The following is a 22,808-nucleotide window of genomic DNA, read 5'->3' as shown; positions in this document are numbered from 1 at the left end:
TTTTTCAATCTCAATTTCAAGATGGTAGAACTCAGATCCAGATCAGCAACAAGCCCTGATGCCACCAACGCTGAGAACGTCCTTGGTATCAACGTCCCTTCTAGTGGCATCAATTTACCACCTGTCAGCATGACCAAAACCAGCGGCGCAGGAAACGTTACCTCAGGTGTTACACCTCCGATCACCAGAGCCAGAGCCGCTGCAGCCACCCCCAACATTTCTTCAAGCATGACGCCCCCAGTTGTCACTAGAGCTGCCGCCACTCCACCATCGGGACGAGAAACTGGAGGAACCAGAGGAGGCCAACCCCCTATTACCATTGCTGATTTGATGGAAAGACATGAAGTTCTTTCTGAGGCTCAGACGGACATGGATTCAACTCATAAGGAGGTACTCACTTTCCTCAAGACGCTAACGGAGCGGCTACCGCAGGAACCACGCCAACCAGAGCCAATGAGGAGCACTTTTAATACCCCTGGCGCCAGTACCTCAGCAGGGCACACCCTTGTAGCTGAAGAAGCCCGCCCATTGGAGAGGAATCAGCCATCCAATTTCATCACACGTGAAGATTTGGAACGACTTCTCCGAAATCGAGACAGAGAAAACCCAGTGGACATGCACCAGCATCAACCTCTGTATCCTCCTGATGTGCAAATATTCTTCTTCTCAATTCTCCCTTTATAACGGCACTGGTAATGCACGTGAACATATCTCTCGATTTTTAGAATTCTTGGGTGAGAACGAATACAATCATGTTCTCCGCTTGAAAGAATTTTCAAAGTCACTCACTGGAAGAGCGTACACCTGGTACAACAACATTGCACCAAACAACATATCCAACTGGTGTGAGATGGTTGCAGCTTTCTACAATAAGTATTTCTTTGTGTCTGAGCAAATCACCTTTTCAGACTTAGGAAGGATGTTCCAACGAAACAATGAACATCTAAATGATTACGCCAAAAGATTCAGAATTTAGGCACTAGATTGTCATGACCCAAACGTGACTGAGCAACAATTGGTGGAGTCCTGCATCAATGGCATGGTTCCCATTTACCGCGCCTTATTGGAGAATATACGCTTCCAGACATTCTCTGAACTTTATGAAGCCTCTAAGCGGTCGGCCACAACAGCACCGGCATTGTTAGAAAGAACTTGTCCGGCCAAGAGTGAAGACGCACGCAAAACTCGAGGAAACAGACGCCTCATCAACAAGCAATATAGCACTGTCCCCTCTGTAAGCGTGGTGGGTGAAGGAGGAAAAAGGAAAGCTCCACCTCGAAAGGCCGCGCCTAAAGCTCCTGTACAACACCAAGAAGCTGGAGAAGCTGCCATGGATTTTTCATTTCCAATCGAGGAGGTAATTGAACTCTTGGAAGCATGGATTCAAGATGATGCCATCAAGCTTCCTCATGTCAGACGCCCGCCAACCGAAGAGGAAATGGCAAATCCCAAGTATTGTCATTACCACAGGTTCGTCCATCACCCGACCAATGAATGCAATAGATTGAAACGCATCTTCAAGGTATGGGAACTTCAACTGGGCAATGAGGGAGTGGGTACTCCGTTCACAAAACTGTGCAGTCCATGATGCAACGTGTATGCAAAATCCTTTATTTCTCCAAGGTGCAGCGTCAAGACATATTTGCAGCCCTCAATCGCGTTGTGTCGGGAAAACGGCTTTTCTCTGTCGAAGAAGCCATCCCTAAATCCGGATCTTTCTTGGGAAACACTGTTGGAAAGTGCAACTGGGGACTGCTGACCACTGCTCACCTAAAGGATGTCGAGTTCGATAACACACTAATCGACGCGACCTCCGACTTCAACATTGTTACCGTCAAAACTTTGATATCTGCAGGGGTTTCAAAGCAAGAGGCTACTCACTCCCCAATTGTGGTCAAAAACCCAGAAGGAGAAGCAATGAATGCTCACAGCTACATCAATCTCGAAATCAAGGTGGGAGATGCTTTAACACACGGCAAATTCCATATTGTCAAAGAATGCCCAAATTATGACATGATTCTGGGGCGCTCGTGGGTACATAAAAATAAATCAAAATTAGGAGTGTGCCCTCTGCCAGTGTCAATACCTGAGAGGATTTGCAACAAGCCATCCAACCCTGAAGATTATCTGTTGTCGTACCAGCAACTTGCCAATGTGACGCAATTACCTGGAGAGAGCCCATCAACATACATTCGAAGGTTTAGAACCCAAGTAAGTCTTATTGAACAACCCTTTCTGCAACCAGTCACTCCTCTTTCCGCCAAGGCTCGGGGACTCGCCCCGATCAACGACCCAGCCGCCACTGGGAGATGTGAATGGGGGGGGGGGGGGGGTGGTCCTTTCAAGTGCTTTGTCAAAAATTTAGAAGTTGTCTCAGTCAAAGATAACGGGCTCAAGAATCAATTGGTTGTAAAATGCCCAAACCCATTTCAAATTGGAGATATGGTAGTCAAAGTGACCTCGTTTCAAGTTGGAGATGTAACAGTGAAGGTAACCGCTCAACCTGATTCGCCTACAGAAAGGGAAGACGAGACATACCTGGTGGCATATGTTATCTTAGGTGGTTACTCCAAACTCATCAATGCCGACAAATTGGAAGGCGTGATAATTCACTAACGATGGCTCAATCCCTTCAATACCTAAAACGTTGTGCTACCTTTTTCTCCAGCGTTTTCCTTTTAGTATTTCCTTCAGCAATTTCCCTTTTCATTCGATATTTGTAATTCCTCTAAAAATGATTGCACTGCTTGCATTCATAATTAGGGTTTCAATTTCAATTAAGAGCATCTTTCCTTAAAAATAAGTTTTCCTGAATCATCTCAAAGGAAAAATACCAAGTAAATCCAAACCCTCACAGAGCCATTACCCATCAATTAGAAACCAATTTTTTTATCAAACCCTACAAGAAATATCTTATTCAAAAAAAATACTGAAGAAGGGAATATGCAAGGAAGAAGATCATCAAGTGACGGCACAGACACCTTCCTTCAAGAACATATGGCTTCAACTTCCGCCCATCGAGGTTTCTCTACTCCTCACGACGTGCTTCCCAGCTTGTGACGGCTCACATTTCTGCATACCTAGGCGGCATGTCACGGACGTCCGGTATAATTTGCAAGGGAAGATCCAATAAAAGGTTGGTCAAATCCTTAACTATTGCCACTGTTTTTCCCTGTTTTGAGTTACTGTTGCCAACGGCATGCGGGGCATTGCTATGGAAGTATCTAAACGGAGAGAATATGACACACCTACTAGCATTATTACTGCGCTATTTATGTGATTTGGCTTCCCATCTGCTAAATCGCTCTGGAGGAATGGAAGAACTTATTTTTCGCAAAAGGGATTTTGGGATTCTTTCGGGGATTTTATCCATTCACCCAATTAAAGATATGAAATTATCAAATCAACATAAATGAAAGAATATTACTCTGTGAAGCATGGATCCAGTCACACGAGCAAAAAAAAACCTTGAAGTATCAAAAACATCTACGAGCTACGAGAAGATTGTTTTCTCTACGGAAGAGAATCACAAAATAGGAAAACTAGTTGTCAATATCAACGCCAAGGTCAGCAGCGCCTCCACTAGGGTTCCTTTAAGCACCTGCTCCAGCATCCTCTCCGGCAGCAGACATCCCCTTTGGAAGTCGTTCCAGCATCTACCTCGGCATCCTCTCCGACGGATGCCTCAGCGTCTTCTCCAGTGGCTGCTTCAACAGCATCCTTAGTTGCTTCATACTCTCCATAAGCCGTTTCGTTTTCCTTCTCGCGGGCCGCACCGGCGTCTTTCTCAGGAACTGATTCAACAACTTCTTGAGGATACTCCGGTTCGTCAACATCAGAATCAAGGATTACAATACCGTTATGAACAGGGTAATCAAATTTACTCCCGCCTGGAGGTTTCTTATGTTCGACCCTGCGCCGCTTCAGCCGAGCTGCGAACCTTTTATCCCTGGCGCTAGGTTGCTGAGACGTTTTGACAGGTTGGCGTGCCTTAACACACTGGGATGCTTCATCATGTCTCCACTTTTCTTTCATATTGACCGAAGCCATGAAAGCTTGAGCACGCGTCCGAACAATGCGTAGATGAGAGAGAGGCATACCTTGTATGATCCGGCCAGCTTCACGAAATAAAGGATCGATTTTTTTCAATACTTCCTCATGTGCAGAAACCCTGGGTTTGTCAACTTCAAAGCTTTTCTCCGAAGAATCGGAAGAATGATCATCGTCAGGAGTTCCCACTATATACTGCAAAGAAGCATTATGCCTGCATCAACAACCTACGTGGTAAAAGAAGATGAAAGAGGAGCTACGAGAGTATGGAACAATACCTGGAAGAAAGATGAATGCAATTCTATGGTGATCTATATGAAAGAAAAGGCTTAAAGTGGTCTTTTATATCACGCAGATTGATGAAACCTGAGAGTGAAAACTCTTTTGCCTGCCGTATATTAAGGCTCTGGATATGGGATGTTAACTGGATTAGATATTTATCTATATGGGATAATTGACTTGTGTGGACTACTGATGGAAGGAAGTTCGCCGCTACGGAAGCAAATCAGATGAAGCAAGGAATGAAAGACGGACTACACCTTTTATGTGTGTAACACTTTTTGAATTCGAACAGAAGAAGGTTTCCTTTTGGGCCACTCCCAGAAGAATGCGTCTGGGCCTGCAGTATCAATGTTCCATGACACCAATTACCGTGGCCAAGCCAGCAGCGCCAGCGTCAACAGTCCATGTCCAAAGTCGCGGTGCCAGCATTAGCACTCAGTGCCCAAAATTGTAGCGTCGATGCCAACACCCTATGGCCAAGCCGGAAATACGCCAGACCGCCAACACAAGGATCCTATCATGCCTCCTGCCAAAGGTTAGTCGAATTTTTCCTGGCAATCTCTCCATGTATTTCCCTTTTGATTTTATCCTTGTCTATCACCATCTCATGCTTACCCGCAACAATGCTACTATTACGTGCTAAGCAAGGGACTTAATGTTGATGGTGGTTTTTAGTTCAAGGATAAATTTGTAAAACCCTGCATTTAATGTGTCGTCTCTCTGCAAAGAAACGGAGCCATGTAAAAGTGATGAGTGTTCAACCTCTTCACTGGCGCATTTATTGAGCCTCATATATTCACATGAAATTTATCCAGAATGGTGCTTGTAGCAACAATCCCAGATATTCTGTAAATTTTAGCACCTTGCATGTATTATTCAGTTAATATAAGTCTCTTTGAATGCTTTCTGTGCTATGTTCCCTGGCTGAACCCTTAATGTTGATATGGCATGACAATTAGTGTTCACTCACAGCAGAGTAGCACGAATTTCCAAGTATCAAGGTTAAGGTCCTTGCATAAAGTATTCAATCGGAAAGCATACTACTCTCTGGCAATGAACTTAAAGAACTTTGTGTCAACACATAGAATTCAATCAATTTTGTGATAATTCGCAAAATTCATATATTACCCTGACTAATTTACATAAATTAGGGTTTTGCGCCCTGCGCAGTATAATAGACCTCGCATGTCAAAATTAAGCCTGGGCAAACTAGGCAATTAATCCTCCATGGATTAGTAGGTGCAAAATCCTACCCATAATCAGAAAACAAAGAATAAAAGGAGCCGCGGAATAGGATTAACAACAAAAGGAGGTGTGGACATGCCACAGGCCAGCCAGCGCCAGTTGCAAGTGCCCACACCCCATGCTGCTCTAACCGGCCCCTATTCCCGCCACATGCACATGAGTTGTGGCTGGGACCATACTTGTCGGCCCTATTTCTCATCGACCAATCAGGTTGCTCTAAATCCGCCACACGCACACTGGAAGTGGGGCCACACCCATGCTTGGCCGACCCTCTTTTAATCGACCAATCAGGTCGCTCCAAACCTACCACAATATCAAAAGAGGCAAAGTTGCGCCAGATAATCGCTTTCCGAAGTTGCGCCAATGCGCTAATTGGCATGCCAAACATGCCAAACGTGCCATTCCGCTCCGGTATATTAGTGACATGCCGAACATGCCATGCCTTGCCAAAACACTAATCGGCATGCCAAACATGCCAAACGTGCCACTTTGCCACAAAATGTCGAACGTGGAAACTTACCATAAATAGCCGCCAATGTGCTAACCCATTTCTTGTTCGTGGCCAAACGCCAAAACATGTTCCAATTAGGGTATTGCAAACGCGGTTCTGCCTTAGTGGCGTTAGTCGTAACCCTAATTTCCAGTCGTGGCCCAATTACGCTACTTTGGCCCTATAACATGCATGAGCCATGTGGGACCCACCAAACCCTATAATGGCGCCATTCTATAACCACCCGTGGCCATCCTTGCGCCTGTAGTTACTCCCATGTTATGGCCTGCCATAACTCCTTTAATGTGGCCATGGCACCGATTGCATAAAGTACCACCATGTCGCGGCCATGCCACACGCACTAATTAGGGTTTCGATATGCCAAACCCTAATTTAGCTAAAGTTGCCACGCTGACTAAGTCAGGTTATTCTCCTAAGGCCTTAAAGTTTGATGTAACAACATGGCCAATGTTACCGGAGTCGTATTCGGGTCTAACACCAATATGCCAAAATAGCTTCCATGGCTACGCCAGGCGCCACTGGCATGCCGCTATATGCCACTACGCCATTGGCATGTTCCGATGACGCCATTGTGCTACCATCAGGCGCCAATAGAATGTGGCCATAATCAATGGCCACCCTTTCTCATAAGTTACGATCTCAACCGTCTAAATTCTCCACAGAATTGACAGGCCTGTGGAAATTTTTGGGTGACCAACCAAGACAAGCCAAATAACATCACGTGTTATTCTCCTGTGGCAAGTCTCCTAACTTTGACTTGCACACATGTTACACGTTTTCCATGAAAACACTCGAGACATAAAATATGTCACAAACCGGGGGATGCTCATCAGGGTATTGGTCTGGCGGTTTACAGCGTGCGGCATACAACACGCCCATTATAAGAAAGTGTCAGAAAGCAGGGCAGTTAGTGGTGGTAAGAAGTAGTGGGTGTGATAGACTTACCAAATATGTCACAAACTGTGGGAGACAAATTTATCACAAACTGTGGGAGACAGATTTACCTATTATCATAGACTTTTCTGTGTGATACAGATTTGTTTATTAAATTCTTCGACTTTGGGTCGTAGCAACTCTTAGTTGTGGGTGAGATCAGCTAAGGGAATCAAGTGCGTAGTATCCTGCTGGTATTAGAGAATTAATGAGCGCAACTGTACCTTGGATCAGTGTGAGATTGATTGGGGTTCAACTACAGTCCAGACCGAAGTTAGTTTGTAGTAGGCTAGTGTCTATAGCGGTTTAATACAGTGTCTGTTCAATCTGGACTAAGTCCCGGGGTTTTTCTGCATTTGCGGTTTCCTCGTTAACAAAAACTTCTGGTGTCTGTGTTATTTCTTTTCCACATTATAATTTGTTATATAATTGAAATATCACAGGTTGTGCGTTGAATCGATCAATTGGGAAATCCAACCTTTGATTGTTGATTGAAATTGATTGATCCAGGCAAACACGTTTAAAGACCTTATAAGTCTGTGTTTGTAGCGATCTGACTCTATGGACAGTAACGATATCTCAATAAATGCACCACCAGATCCAGGGATTTTAGAATTCTCTTCCATGTCTGATTTAATTAAATATTTAGAAGAAATTCTATTTAAACCTCCACCAGGTTTAAAATCCTTTGAAGTTTTTTTTAGGAATTGAAAAGAGGCTTGAAAGCCTATCTTATGATGTTGATCCATAGCTCCAGATTAAACAAGAATCTCTTGATAGGCTAAATCAAGTTATGATGAACAATAGTCATGTTGAGGTCGATATTGATTTGTTAATCAGTAAGAGCAATGCTCCTCCTCTGTGTAATCCAATCAGTTGTAACAAACTAAACGATTTACAAAAGGAGTCTATATCTCAGTAATATGAGTTTATCAACTGGTGAAATTCAGGTTGTAAATCTCAGTAATAAGAAGACCCAAGACCATCATGAATATAACCCATTCATGTTGGTTCATAAACTGGTGAAATTCAGGATCGCTAACAGTACGATTTATCAACTTCTTTTGTTAAGTGATACTATGAAGGTTGTAATAACTTTTATTTAGCTTTGGATATTTTTTCTTCATGCTAAAAGTATTGCATCCATGAGAAGTTTTTAATACCTGTTCAAAAGTTTTCTCTATTATGTCGGTATGAATGTACTAATAGAAGATAGAATAAACTTTTAACATTACAAAAGTTAAAGCCTTTTATGTCATTGTTTTGATGGAAGAAAGAATAAAACTTTTGTTTACGAGGATTATGTCTATTGTATGTCATTGTGCAAATAGTGATGGAAAATAGAATGAATCCTTGTATATTCCGTAGTATTGATCTTCCCTGATCCATATTTTTATGTATATACTGTGCGGCTCCATAAGTTCTTTTATGTTGAGCATTTTCGATTAAATTAATCATGGGTTTTCTTGTGGTTAATTTAATTGAGTATTTTTGATTCAAATTCATATTCGTATGTGATTTGTTATGTCCAAAAAAATCCTTCTTTTCTTGTGAAAGTAAGGTCGCTCTTGTTGTTCTTTCGGGAATGACATCTTATGGGGGAGAGTTCTTAATTGATTTGTGCTTAATTGCCAAATCTTTGTGAGGAGTGCGGATGTGGAATATTACAGGGGTTATCTTGTATTTAGCTTCGGCTATATGATGTCATCTAAAAAGTTGATATGTGTTTTCTTTTGGTCATGAAATGTCTCTATGGAAATTTCATTAGGATCCCACTAGTTTTCGTACCTTTGCCAATTTTATTGACAAAAAGGGGGAGAATTAATGTGTAGTTCACACTACAAATACATATGGTTTTCGGATCATTATGTAAGGGGGAGCGGTTTCCATGTGAAATGGAGTATTGACTAAGGGGGAGTGATACATATCACCATAGTATTGTTGTCGAAGTTGTGATACAATTGAACTTTGATGCTGTGTAATAATACTATGACACTGTGTAACAATGATTGAGAACTCTTGTTTTCTCATTGTTATAGCTACGGATTTTCAACAACGATCTTACAACCTTTGGAATTATTGGAGTACTTGGAAGTGACGAAGATTTCGAGTAATGTTGAAGAACCAAGGAGATCATGCATGTCGAAGAGAAGCTACAAAAGTTTATTTATTTATTATTTATTCCATATGTATTGATAGTTTTGTCACTAAAATTGACAAAGGGGGAGATTTTTAGAGCACTTCTCGGTCGAACTCGCATGCGTTGCTATCTCAAGCATGTTTGTCAGTATTAGTGATCAAAACTATAAGTCTTGATTTCTAGTCTACTATTATCTAAGTCTCGGACTAGGATAGAAAGTGTAGTTGATCTCTAGACTCCATGGCGATCATCATACAAAGACGAAGAACTACTCAAGGAACTGGTGGAACTTCATCGACTAAAAGTTATATGGAAACTTGAACTTATCTATCACTCAAAAATCTATCTACTCTATCTCTTATCTTGAGACAAAAGTCGTATTGCTATATAGACTATGATTATACACATTTGATATTTCGAACCGAGTTTATCTCGCTTATCTATTTATCGAAATATGTGTTGGTAAGCTTTTCTTTGGCCAAGTTCATCTTTACTACTGACGAAAGTCATATTAGTTTCAATTACTTGAAAATCGCTTTGACGAAAAATAGCTTGTGAACAACAACTATATAACGTCCTTTTAGAATGTTTCAATGATTGAAATGAGAGTTTATAACATAACCTTGAAAGGATATAAACATTGTGTGATAACTCATACGTGTGTAAGTCATTGTTCCTGGAACCAAAGTATGCGTACTTTGCTGCTCAGGAAAATCAGAAATGAAGTCCGCGTACCAGTTTGCGCACTGTCGGAAGTTCACATCCCGTGAATTTCTGCTGGAGTTTGTGAACTGAAAACAAACTTATTCTGGGTACTTAAGTCCGCCTACCAGTATGCATACTTAAGTGGGTTAGTTTATAAAAACGATTATTCGTGAACTTAAACTTATTTAAACTAAGGAATGCATACTTGCAAACCGTGGCTATAAAGTTCATGAATTGATTCGAGTGAATCAAATCGTTTTTGCTTCAATTGTGTCTTATATACTTCTATAAGATCTAAGCAATTGAACAACTCTCTAACTAGTTCTCTTGAGTCATTTGAACTAGTTATGGTTAAGATGAATAGGGTTGATATGAAAGTGCTCATATGGCTAACCATTTGGTTAATTACTGTTGAACCAACTAAATGTACATGTTTGGGTACGGTTACACAAACCTAAATAAACGTGCATTTCATTTGTGTGTAACAAGCTAAGTTCGATCTAACGGTTGAAAGATATTATCTTGAATCTAATAAGGTTTTCATCTAATGGTGAATATTGAATGCTTTGTTACTAAGCTAACATTAATTGCAAACCCTGATTTGAAAGATTATATAAAGGAGAACTCTAGCAACTGGGAAACCTAATCCCCACACCTCCTATGTGATAATAGTTGTATTAGCTAGAGTCGATTCTCCTTTAACCTTAGGTTTATATCGAGACCCTGTAGGTTAACGACTTGAAGACTTCATTGGGATTGTGAAGCCAGACCCGACTATTTTCTCTTTAGTTGTGTGATCTGATCTTACTGTTTCAATCGTATTTGAGTACGATCGTAAGATTGGCTTGAGATTAATTTCTCTGATAGGCAAGATATAAAAGTAGTCACAAACACCTTCGTCTCATCGTTTGTGATTCCACAATATCTTGTTTCGCTAGTCGATTAAGATTATTTTGAGGTGATTGATAATTATAGGCTGTTCTTCGGGAATATAAGTCCGAGTTATCAATTGGATCTTCTTCACCTTGATTTATCAAAAGACGGAACAAAAACTGGTAGGTATTTCTGTGGGAGACACATTTATCTATTAACGTAGACTTTTCTGTGTGATACCGATTTATTTATTAAAGTCTTCGACTTTGTGTCGTAACAACTCTTAGTTGTGGGTTAGATCAGCTAAGGGAATCAAGTGCGTAGTATCATGCTGGGATCAGATACGTAAGGAGCGCAAATGTACCTTGGATCATTATGAGATTGATTGGGATTCAACTACAGTCCAGACCGAAGTTAGTTTATAGTAGGATAGTGTCTGTAGCGGCTTAATACAATGTGTGTTCAATCTGGACTAGGTACCGGGGTTTTTCTGCATTTGCGGTTTCCTCGTTAACAAAACTTATGGTGTTTGTGTTATTTCTTTTCCGCATTATATTTTGTTATATAATTGAAATATCACAGGTTGTGCATTGAATCGATCAATTGGAAAATCCAACCTTTGGTTGTTGATTGAAATTGATTGATCTTTGAATTGGTCTTTGGTACCATTCAAGTGATTTCTCTTGTATTCAATTAGACTCTCAGATTTTTATTTGCTTGAGTAAGTATTGAATCGAGAAAGTGAGATATAACTCTTTGATATACTTTTATTAAGATTGAGTCTGACTGTCTAGTTGATTCTCTTGAAAGTATATTGGAGTTTGTCCATACAGATTGTTAAGCGAAATATTGGATGAGGTTGTTAGACCCACGCTTTTTCAATTGTTATCAGAGTAGGCAAACACGTTCAAGACCTCATAAGTCTGTGTTTGTAGCGATCTGACTCTATGGACATAAGTGTTATCTCAATAAACATACCACCAGTCTTCGATGACCCGAATTACTTATGGTGGAAAATTGAGATGCATGCCTTTCTTCAAGCGCGTGATTTTCAATCATGGGTTTACGTGGTTAATGGCTATAGTCCTCCGGTTGTTACAATAGGCACTGTAACGGTTCCAAAGGATATTGGCGATTATGATGTTGCCGAGAGATTCTTGCTGCGAAGCAAAATTCTGACGGATTGAATGCAATCGTCCATGCCATAACCCAGATCTTCAGCATCATGTGACTACTTGCACAAAGTCTAAAGATGTTTGGGATATCTTAGAAACCGTATTTGAAGGGAATACCTGTGAAAAGGAACCTAGGCTTCAAAACCTAAATTTTGATTGGGAAAACCTTCATATGGCAGATGAAGATTCATTTGATGAGTTTAATCACAAAGTGTCTGAAATTGTTAATGCATCTTTTGCATTGGGTAAGACTATTCTTGAAAAGGACATTGTGATGAAGATTCTCAGATCTCTGCCATCTAGATACGATTCTAAGAAACACGCCATCGTTGAAGGAAATAACCTTGATGTGCTTTCTAGAAATACTCTTGTTGGGAAGTTAATGATCTTTGATCATGAGCATATATCCAAATCGGGAAAGGATATTTCTTTCAAGGCACAAAAGAACACTAAACTGCTTGATAAAAGTAAAAGTGTTGGCATCTCCGATGATGATCTTTCTGAGACCGATTATTCATATGAAGATCTTTACAAGTTAGTTTTATTGATCACAAGGCAGTTTAGAGATCTTCTTTTGAAAAGAAGTAAACGGTTCACTAGAGACAAACCTAAGTCGTCAGTTAAACCCCATAGTCGTATTCCTCCTAAAAACAGGGATACTGACGATACTGATGACGAGGATATGCCATATTGCTTCAAGTGTAGAGGTTTTGGTCATTTTAAAAACGAGTGTCCAAATCGTAGAAAGTACACTGGAAACAATGGTCTTGCTGCAACTCTTGATGAAATGTCTGACCATTATGATTCTAACGAAGACGAAAAATCAAATGTTTCACTTTTCTGTGAAAATTTCGATTTTGATAATTGTAGCAATACGTTCATCAACCTCGATATTCTTCCAAAATAAACTTTGACCACATTGGAGGATAAAATGGATTTCTCTTTACTCTCGGTAAACTCTGTTTCTAATTTTGCAGGTTCCACAGTATGTTTAGCAGCCTACGCATATGAGATGTATAAACCTTCCTCAAGTTCTTACTGTACTCTTCATATGAAATGTTCTTACTGTACTCTTAGAGGTCACGAGTAATCGATTTTTTTCAAGTACAAACATAAGATAAGATATGTCAACAAACTTCAACGATGAGCAAATCGATTAGCTAACAAGCTCAAACTTATTCAAAAATCGACCGAGGTATGTAATCCATATGTATTGATAGTTTTGTCACTAAAATTGACAAAGGAGGAAACTGTTAGATCATTGCTCGGTCGAACTCGCAACCGTTGTTATCTCAATCTTGTTTGTCAAGTTTAGTTGACAAAACTATAAGTCTTGATTTCTAGTCTACTTATAGCTAAGTCTCGGATTACGATAGTAAGTATAGTTGAGCTTTAGACTCCATGACGTTCATCAAATGAAGACGAAGAACTAATCAAGGAAATTTTGGAACTTCATCGACAAAAGGTATGTGGAGACTTGAACTTATCTATCATTCAAAAGTCTATCTATTCTATCTTCTATTTTGAGACAAAATTCGTACTGCTATATAGACTTCAATTATACATATTTGGTATTTCGACCCGAGTTTATCTCGCTTATCTATTTCTCGAAATATGTGTCGGTAAGCTTTCGCTTTGGCCAAGTTCATCTTTACTCGTGACGAAAGTCATGTTGGTTATTTCAATAACTTGAAAATCGCTTTGATGAAAATAGTTTCTGGATAACGACTATTTTAACATCCTTTAAGAAAGTTTCAATGATTTAAATGGGATTTTAGAACAAGTAACCATGTTTGGATATAAACATAGTGTGTTCTCACATTTGTGTAAAAGTCAAAAACTGGGAACCTAAAGTATGCATACCCGTACGCCTACCGGCGGTTGTTGGAAATCTGGGAAAGTATGTGTACCCGTACGCATACTGGCGGAAGTTTCACGTCCGTGAATTTCTGCTGGAATTTGGAAGTGTGAATTAATATGCGCATCCGTACGTGTACTGGCGTAACCAAACTTGGTCTGGCTACTTAGGTATGCGTACCCATTTGCATACTTAAGTAGGTTACTTTCTAAAATCGGTTTGTTCATGAACTAAAACATTTATATAATAAGGAATCCAATCTTTGCAAACCGTGGCTATAATGTTCATGAATTGATTCAAGTGAATTAAAATCGATGTTGCTTCGATTGTGTCTTGTATACTTCTATGAGATCTAAGCAATTGAACAACTCTCTAACTAGTTCATTTGAGTCATTTGAACTACTTATGGTGGAGATGAATAAGGTTGATATGAAAGTTCTCATATGGCTAACCATTGGTTAACTATTGTTGAACCAACTAAGTGTACAAGTTTAGGTACGGTTACTCAAACCTAAATGAAGGTGAATTTCATTTGTGTATAACAAGTTAAGTTCAATCTAACGGTTGAAAGATATTAGCTTGAATCTAATCAGGTTTTCATCTAACGGTGAATATTGAATGCTTTGTTACCATGGTAACTTAAATTGTAAACCCTGATTTGAAATATTTATAAAGGAGAACTCTAGCAATTGGGAAACCTAATACCCACACCTCTTGTGCGATACTAATTGTATAAGCTAGAGTCGATTCTCCTATAACCTTAGTTTTTTAACGAAACCCTGTAGGTTAACGACTTGAAGGCGTCATTGGAATTGTGAAGCCAGACCCAACTATTTTCTCTGTAGTTGTGTGATCTGATCTTGCTGTTTTCTATCGTATACGAGTACAATCGTAAGATTGGCTTGAGATTTATATTTCCGATAGGCAAGATAGAAAAGTAGTCACAAATACCTTCGTCTCATCGTTTGTGATTCCTTAATATCCTGTTTCATTAATCGATTAAGATTATTATGAGGTGATTGATAATACTAGGATGTTCTTCGGGAATATAAGTACGCGTTATCAATTGGTTCATGTTCACCTTGAATTATCAAAAGACGAAACTAAAACTCGTAGGTATATATGTGGGAGACAGATCTATCTATTCAATAGACTTTTCTCTGTGAGACAAATTTGTTTATCAAGTCTTCGACTTTGGGTCGTAGAAACTCTTAGTTGTGGGTGAGATCAGCTAAGGGAATCAAGTGCGTAGTATCCTGCTAGGATCAGAGATGTAAGGAGCGCAACTGTACCTTGAATCATTGTGAGATTGATTAGGGTTCAACTACAGTCCAGACCGAAGTTAGCTTTTTAGTAGGCTAGTCTCTGTAGCGGCTTAATACAGTGTGGTGTTCAAATCTGGACTAGGTCCTGGGGCTTTTTTGTATTTGCGATTTCCTCGTTAATAAAACTCCTGGTGTCTGTGTTATTTCTTTTCCGCATTATATTTTGTTATATAATTTAAATATCACAGGTTGTGCGTTGTATCGATCAATGGTAAATACATCCTTTGGTTGTTGATTGATCCTTGAACATTGGTCTTTGGTACCGTTCAAGTTATTTCTCTTATTTAGGCTCGCAAATGCTTATTTGTTTGATTGCGGATTGAATTGAGAGATTGAGATATAATTATTTGATATACTTTTCTTAAGATTGAGTCTAACTGTCTAGTTAATTCTCTTGAAAGTATATTGGAGTTAGTTCATACAGATTGCTAAGCGAAATATTGGGTGAGGTTGTTAGACCCCCGCTTTTCAAGTTGAGTGCTTAAGACTTTACATCGGTAAAACAACTCAAGATAATGATTTATGTATTGGGATTCACGTGCATTGACCAGACGGTTGTAGGCGCAGGATTACTGAGGGAACTAAGTAACTAGGGGTAGATTACGTGGTTTCGACTCTACGAAGTTGGCTTTGTTCTTTGTATAGCGGATTAATTCAAAGAGTATTCAAAACTGAACTAAATCTGGGGGTTTTCTGCATTTGTGGTTTCCTAGTTAACAAAATATTGTTGTGTGATTTACATTACATTCCGTAATTATAATTATTTTATTATAATTATAAGTAAAAACACTAGTACGTTAATCCATGATACTTGATTGTGATCCTATAATATATCGGTTTCATACCGTAACTATTATCAAGTGTATAGCTTGTTGTTGTATTCTCTCGGCTTTGTCCATAGACGATCACACTTGGTATTAGACTTATAGATTGAACCAAAAAAATTATGTTATACTTGGACACCCTCATCATTTCAATTGGTATCATAGCAGGCAAACACGAAAAGATATAACAATCTGTGTTTGACATGATCCAACCTATAAAACATGAGTCAAAGTAATATTAAGCGAAAGCGAAAATTAATGAAAAACTCAGTTAACGTGTCGCAAGAGGTTGTTAAACCACTCTTAGAATCAGAGATAAAAACAATGGTAATGGTTCTTCCTCATCTGAATCAAGTTCGGAATGTTCTACTGATATTATCATGAATGAGACTAAAAGATCTCATGATGAGTTAAAAATAAGTCTTGTAGGCATGTCTGATGACTCAAACAAAAATTCTTATAGGGATGATGCGAGTCATGTGGATACAGTAGTCTCTATCTCTAGTGAGCAATTGCTTGCTTACAAAAATCGCCTAAATATCTCTAGTGAGATAATAGAGAAACTTCAGGTTGGTTTAAAATCAAAGACTGCTGCATGTGAAAGGCTTCGTCTAGATCACGGAAAGTTGATGGAAAATGAACAAATATAGAGTCTTAAAGACAAGGTAAGTGCTAGTATTTCTCGAGCGGAACTATTAGAGAAAAATTGTGATGTTGCTCTTTAAAAGTCTATTTGATAGAAAATAAACTTGTTGAATCTGAAGCAAGGATTAACTCTTAAAATGTGAGCTTTAAAGAGAAAGAAGGTACATATCTCTCAAGACAAAAATACCTTGAGGCTGATCCAACTGGTGCTCTTGATTAAATCAAGATGTTGGAAGGAAAAAATTTGGACTTGAAAAAGTTCAATAATATCTCAAACAAACTAACCTCAATGCTAGAAGCAAGTAAAAATCATCGGGATACACGGGGATTTGGCTATAAGGGAATAGATGATTCAAATACTAGCAAAGAGGTAAAATTTGTCAAAGCCAGAATTTTTTTTCAACCAGAGGCTGACACTTATTCCAAAGGTACAACATCTTCAGAAATTGAAAAAAGGAAGTAAAGTATGTCAAGCCTAAGAACAGTGTTCAACCAGTCTCTTCAAGTGCAACTATCAAAGAAAACACTTCTGCTAAAGCAAAGAAAGCAACAACTTTGAACAAAGACGGGAAAAACAAAACTTGTAGAGCTCCAGTGCAAGAGGATCCACAAAAATGTAACCTTAAAACTCACACTCATTATGTTACTAAGCCTTATTATTTTTGTGGTAATTTAAAGGACACTTGCAATTTGGATGCAAAGTTCCTAAGATGCAAAGTGCACTTTATTTTGTATCGAATGAATTTGATAAGTTTTCTCCCCGAAAGAACTCAGATCATTATTTCCCAAAGTTTAGATAAGAGAATTATTATAATGATAGTTCAAGATTTGCCTATCGCCCGACAAGGTCATCTCATAAAAGACCGGATTATAGAAAGAGAGATGACTTTGTGAATGCAAAAACAAGACCTGATATTCCAAATTAGAGAAAGATTGTTTCGCAAAGTACCCAAAAGAGCATTGGTACCAATGGCATGGAGGAGAAAGCCGTTCATGCGAAATCCATCTATAAATGGGTCTCGAAGTCCTCCATAGCCAAGGAAAGACCAAAAGGTAGTCACAAGAATAACACTCATTTGATAAATACCGGTAACAATGTTTATGAGAATCTTCTCGAAAGACTAAGGAAAGAAATATTGTTGCCCAAGTATCTTGTACGAATGAATGTTGTGATAATGACACTCTTCATCACAAAAAAGAAGAAATACAAGAGATGGAACAATAAAAAGCGAACCAAGAAAGAGGTCAAGAATGATGATTCGGGTCTTAGTCACATGTGACGAACAAGACAAGGCTCACCTTAATTAATACAACCTAGTTTTGTCGTAATACGCATTCTTACCTTTGTGCTCAATATTTTAAAAGTAAAGAAGCACGTGAAACTTATCACATGACCTCCCGGTTATTATATGACTATTTAACATCTTCAAGGAGATTTTTCTCTTATTTACTCATACCTTCTCTATCCAAAATTGAGCATTTGATAGAAACGACAATTTTGAGTTTATGGTGTTGATATATACAAGTCATATATGTGAGGCTCTTGTTTATATGGTTAAAACGAGCCAAAAATCACTCAATTCATACATCTTATGCAAAAGTTATGCCTAAAACAATTTTGTGGGTGAATTCATGTTAGGATCCATCCCTAATAGCCTGTTTGGATAGCACATCAGAAATTGCTTCTCGACTTCTAGATGTCGAAAAGTCAGAAGTCGGTTTGGGTGTCTAATTTCAAAACGACTTTTAGAAGTCGAAAAGGTGACTTTTTGTGAAGCAAAAGTATTTGGCTTCTGACTTCTACTAAGGACCATGGTAGGATCGGTACCTACCTATCTTAAGGACCGTGTTAGGATCAGTCCTTACCTAGTCCATACGAAGGAGTGTAAAACTGTTTTTTCCATAACTTCTTCGTCCGAACTCGGAATGACCTCATTATTTTTGCGTTATTTTCGTAATTTCATTTCCTACAAGACTAAAGTAATTTCAATACATGATATTCTGTTGAATATTTATGGTGTATTGCAACTGAGTTCATGGGATAAATCGTAGTGTTTCAGTCTTATATATTGTCTCACTTTCTTATATGGTTAATGACTTTTGAGTATAGTCGATCTTTGGACCATATCTTTGTGATTGATATATAAAAATCATAAGAAAGTTGTGATAGTAAAACTCATATGTGAACTCACGATTATACTATTATCAACTTATGTTGACATAAGTTGTGTATTTAGTATAATATATGAGTTTAGGTTTTAGGCTTTTACTATCGGCACGTAATAGCTAAAACCTTTCTCTAGTAAAGGTTGTTTTGATTTTTATTCTTTTGTTTTGCAGGGGAATAAAAACTCACAGGGGGAGTTCTTATTGAACTGATGCTTAATGATAAATCTTTGTGGGGAGAGTGGTTACGAAAATCGAGGGAAGAATTATGCTTATAATCTTTCCAGATATGAAAACTAAGTTAATTATGATCCTAGTTTTTCATGTCGAAGCGTAAGGTACGATTTTTGTGATTAGTTAATCGTCTTCCTGTTAAGAAAAGCTGATTTAAATGCCTATTTTTTGCTTTTGCTTAACGAAATACGGTGCAATTGTTATATTTTCATTATTTTGTATAGATTGTTGTATTTTAATTGTTTCCAGTTAAGAAAAACTTTGTCAATTATGATTTGTGTTTTTGCTTAACGAAAAAGGGATCATTTGTTTTAGTCCTTTTGATACTCGATAAACTTAAGTAAGTTAATTTTGATCTTAGCTTAAGCTTGCCAAATTTAGGATTCGATTATTCAAGTCTATTCGATTCCTTGCTGAGAAAAACTAGTTAACTAACCTACTTTTTGTCTTGTTTAAAAGATGGTACAATTGTTTTAAGAATAATTGGAACCTGATAAAAGAAATTGAGTTAATTCTGATCTCTTTTGAGTTTTATCGAATAAAGCGATTACACATACATAGTCGGTTCGGTTTTGTAACTAATTTTTCTTTGTTTACTAATCGGACTAAGGGAAAATTGCTTCGGGAAATTGTTTCCTTGATGACATACTAAAACACGATTACTTAGGTAGTTTCAGTTTTAGTATTGGTTATCTAAAATGGTATGTGAAACTTTCGTGCTTAACTCTTATAGGTTGTACAAGTTCTCATGGATTTGTAAAATCCTTTCGATTTGCTCTTATATTTATTCGTTTATTTGTCATTTTTGTGATAAAAGGGGGAAAAATATATCGAGTAAACAAGTTGAAAAGACAAAGGTATCCAAATACACCACAATCATTTAATTTCAACCTATAAGTCCGATACCAAGTGTGATCGTCTATGTACAATAGTCGAGACAATACGACAATATGGGGAAACTTGGATGATACATATCTTTCCTCTTTTAGAAAAGTTAGATTGAGGGTAGAATTGTACTTTATACGTACATCTTTTATTCATTCATACTTTATCCAATACTTAAACAACACACGCGTAGTTTCATATACTCTACAAATTTCATTTTATCATCTACTCAGTCGAAATCATTTCATACCTTTACAAGCATGGTATCATTTAACTCAACTGAATATTTAGTCATAATCAAAACATGGTATAATGAAACTCGACATGAAGATGTCCAAGCTGAAAAGGTTGCACCCAAAATATTTTGGGGGAGGGAGTATATCCAATATATGTAATATTATGGAAATACAAAGCGAAGATCTCTAGGACACATGCCAAGTTGTCCAAAAAGGATAGTTGATTGTGCAACATATACGAACGGAAAAGGGAAATTCTCTGTCAAAAGTGTCTATAATGTACTATCTGGATCCCCTAATTCTCTTGCAGGTATTCAAACAGTTTTTCCTCAAGTTTTGGAAATCTCTATGGAAAGTTACTTTACCCCGTAAAATAAAACTTTTTGTTTGGAAGTGTCTTAAAGACATAGTTCCAACAAGAGATAAGTTATCTAGATATAATGGAATGTAGTTTGTGTAATCATCCTGCAAAATCTATCAATCATCTTTTTTTGGAATGCCCTCATGCCAAATCAGTTTGGTTGGATATAACATCAATGTCGGTAATGTTATGGCTCAACATGGTTCTGTTAAGAACTGGATTCTCTCTTGGTTCTCCGCTGGATCTAATCTTACTTTTGGTGCAGGGATTACTAGACATGATTTTAACAAACTACTCATGGTGTCAGTCTGGACCATATGGAAGGACAGATGTACTAAGATTTTTCAAAACACCAGTCCTAATAGGTTTATGTCTATAGATGTCATTAATAAGATGGTATCCACTTTTCCTAATTATGGCAATATTAATACTGGTATCCCGCAGGTTCGTAAATGGAAACCACCAGAGAAGGGTTTTGTTAAATTCAATTTTGATGCTTCATTTAGACAAGATATATTACAAGGAGGCATTGGATTAATAGTAAGAAATTGTGCAGGTTTCTTGGAGCACAAGGGCAATACTTCAATGGAGGAATGAGAGCAGGAGTAGAAGTTGAAGAACTGGAACGCACAACAATGAAAGTTGCTGTTGATTTGGCTATTGCAAAGGACATCAACAACATCATCTTTGAATCAGATTGTGAGTCTTTAATAAAATCCATCAATGAACCAGTTTCTTATGTTCATTGGATGAACCAATCTTTAGTTTTGGATATTGGGTTTCTTTTAAGTAAAATCAGTAGATGGAAGTGTATTTCAGTTAAGAGAGATGTCAACGGTTTGACTAATAAACTGACTAAGAAAGCTAGAATCACACAGTCAAATTTTGAGTTTTATAATGTTCTTCCCCATGATATACAAGAATGGGTGGATCATGACAATTTTGTAATCCCTCATTAATTATAAATACAACTCCCTTTTTGAATTAAAAAAAAAAAACAGATTTTTTGTTGTAACTATTTAGGCTCTTCGACTCAACTATTTGTAAGTATTTTTCGAATTTCTTTTACATAAGTTAAGTTGTTTGATCTTCCAATTAAACAACACTCATAAAGTTTGTTTTTGTGTTTTTCTAGGAGAGGCTCGCAAAAAGGCACTACTCAGAGGAAATATAATTCTTATTAGATGAAAGCTATGAATGCATGAAGTCAAAAATTATAGAGTTCAAATTGGACAATATGTAATTCAATGATTCAGACGAAGATTCCGATGAAGATTGAGACTTACGGTAACTTTGATTAGATTTTGTGGGTAAATCTTTATGTAAACCCTCGCGAGAAACAACCCGACCACTAGGATCTCCTAGAGATTAAAAGGGTTGTTGCACATGTTAATTGCAGCAGTGACGCCTACAAAAATGAATTAGATTGATTTGAAATGAATGAAATTTCTAAAAGTACGAAGTTTTTTTTTTTTTTTTTTTTTTTAATGAAAGTGTATCATAATATGTTTATAGAAAATCCCACATCTACCGATTATTTTAACTCAATAGGCCATTATTTTTTACTTATATCCGCCAGTTTGTTCAAATGAATGAAATTATTCATTATGAAAGCATATAACAATCGGCTTATATAAGCCCCTACATCCATCGATTGTTTTGCTACAGTTGGTTTTTATATTAACCTATATCCACAGGTTCTTAATGTTCATGGTGGATGAAAAACACAAATCCAGAATCGTCACACCTGTGTCATTGTATCCACTTGGTCGGTGTTCCTAAAAATAATTCAAATTTCTTTAATTTTTTTTTTTATGTGTTGATGATTAATTAGAACTAGCTGAGTTCACATCTATGCGGTGCTTTAACCGTTACCAAAAATAAGTGGGAGGGAGGATCCCCTCACACTCCTATTTTCATATCATCTCACACTATAAACACTATTTTTTTTTCCAAAATCAGACCATAGCGTATTTAAAACTATTATTTTGAGGACATTACAATGCTCTACATACACACAAATAACGGGCACATTCAGAAATGTATAACTCCACCATCTACTACTTAGAATATCAACCGTCAAAAATCAACGAATTTTCAACCGTTAAAATCAAGATTGGTAGATGGTTAGGTTTAGTATTTCGGAATGTGCTCATCTTTTGTGTGTATGTAGAGTATCGTAAGACGAGCACATCCTCAAAATATTAGCTTCAAATACCCTACAGTTTAAGTTTTATCAAAAATAATACTCCCTCAATCCCTAAATAGATGACTTAGTTATATCTTTATGGATATTAATTAGTAAAATTTAGAAAGATTTATTTCTCAAATTATAGAGGGAGGATCCACTGATAATTCTA

The sequence above is a fragment of the Papaver somniferum genome, chromosome 4 (genome assembly GCF_003573695.1).
Source record: "Papaver somniferum cultivar HN1 chromosome 4, ASM357369v1, whole genome shotgun sequence".
NCBI lineage: Eukaryota > Viridiplantae > Streptophyta > Magnoliopsida > Ranunculales > Papaveraceae > Papaver > Papaver somniferum.
The sequence above is the reverse complement of the archived record's forward strand: the minus strand, read 5'-3'. Positions refer to the sequence as shown.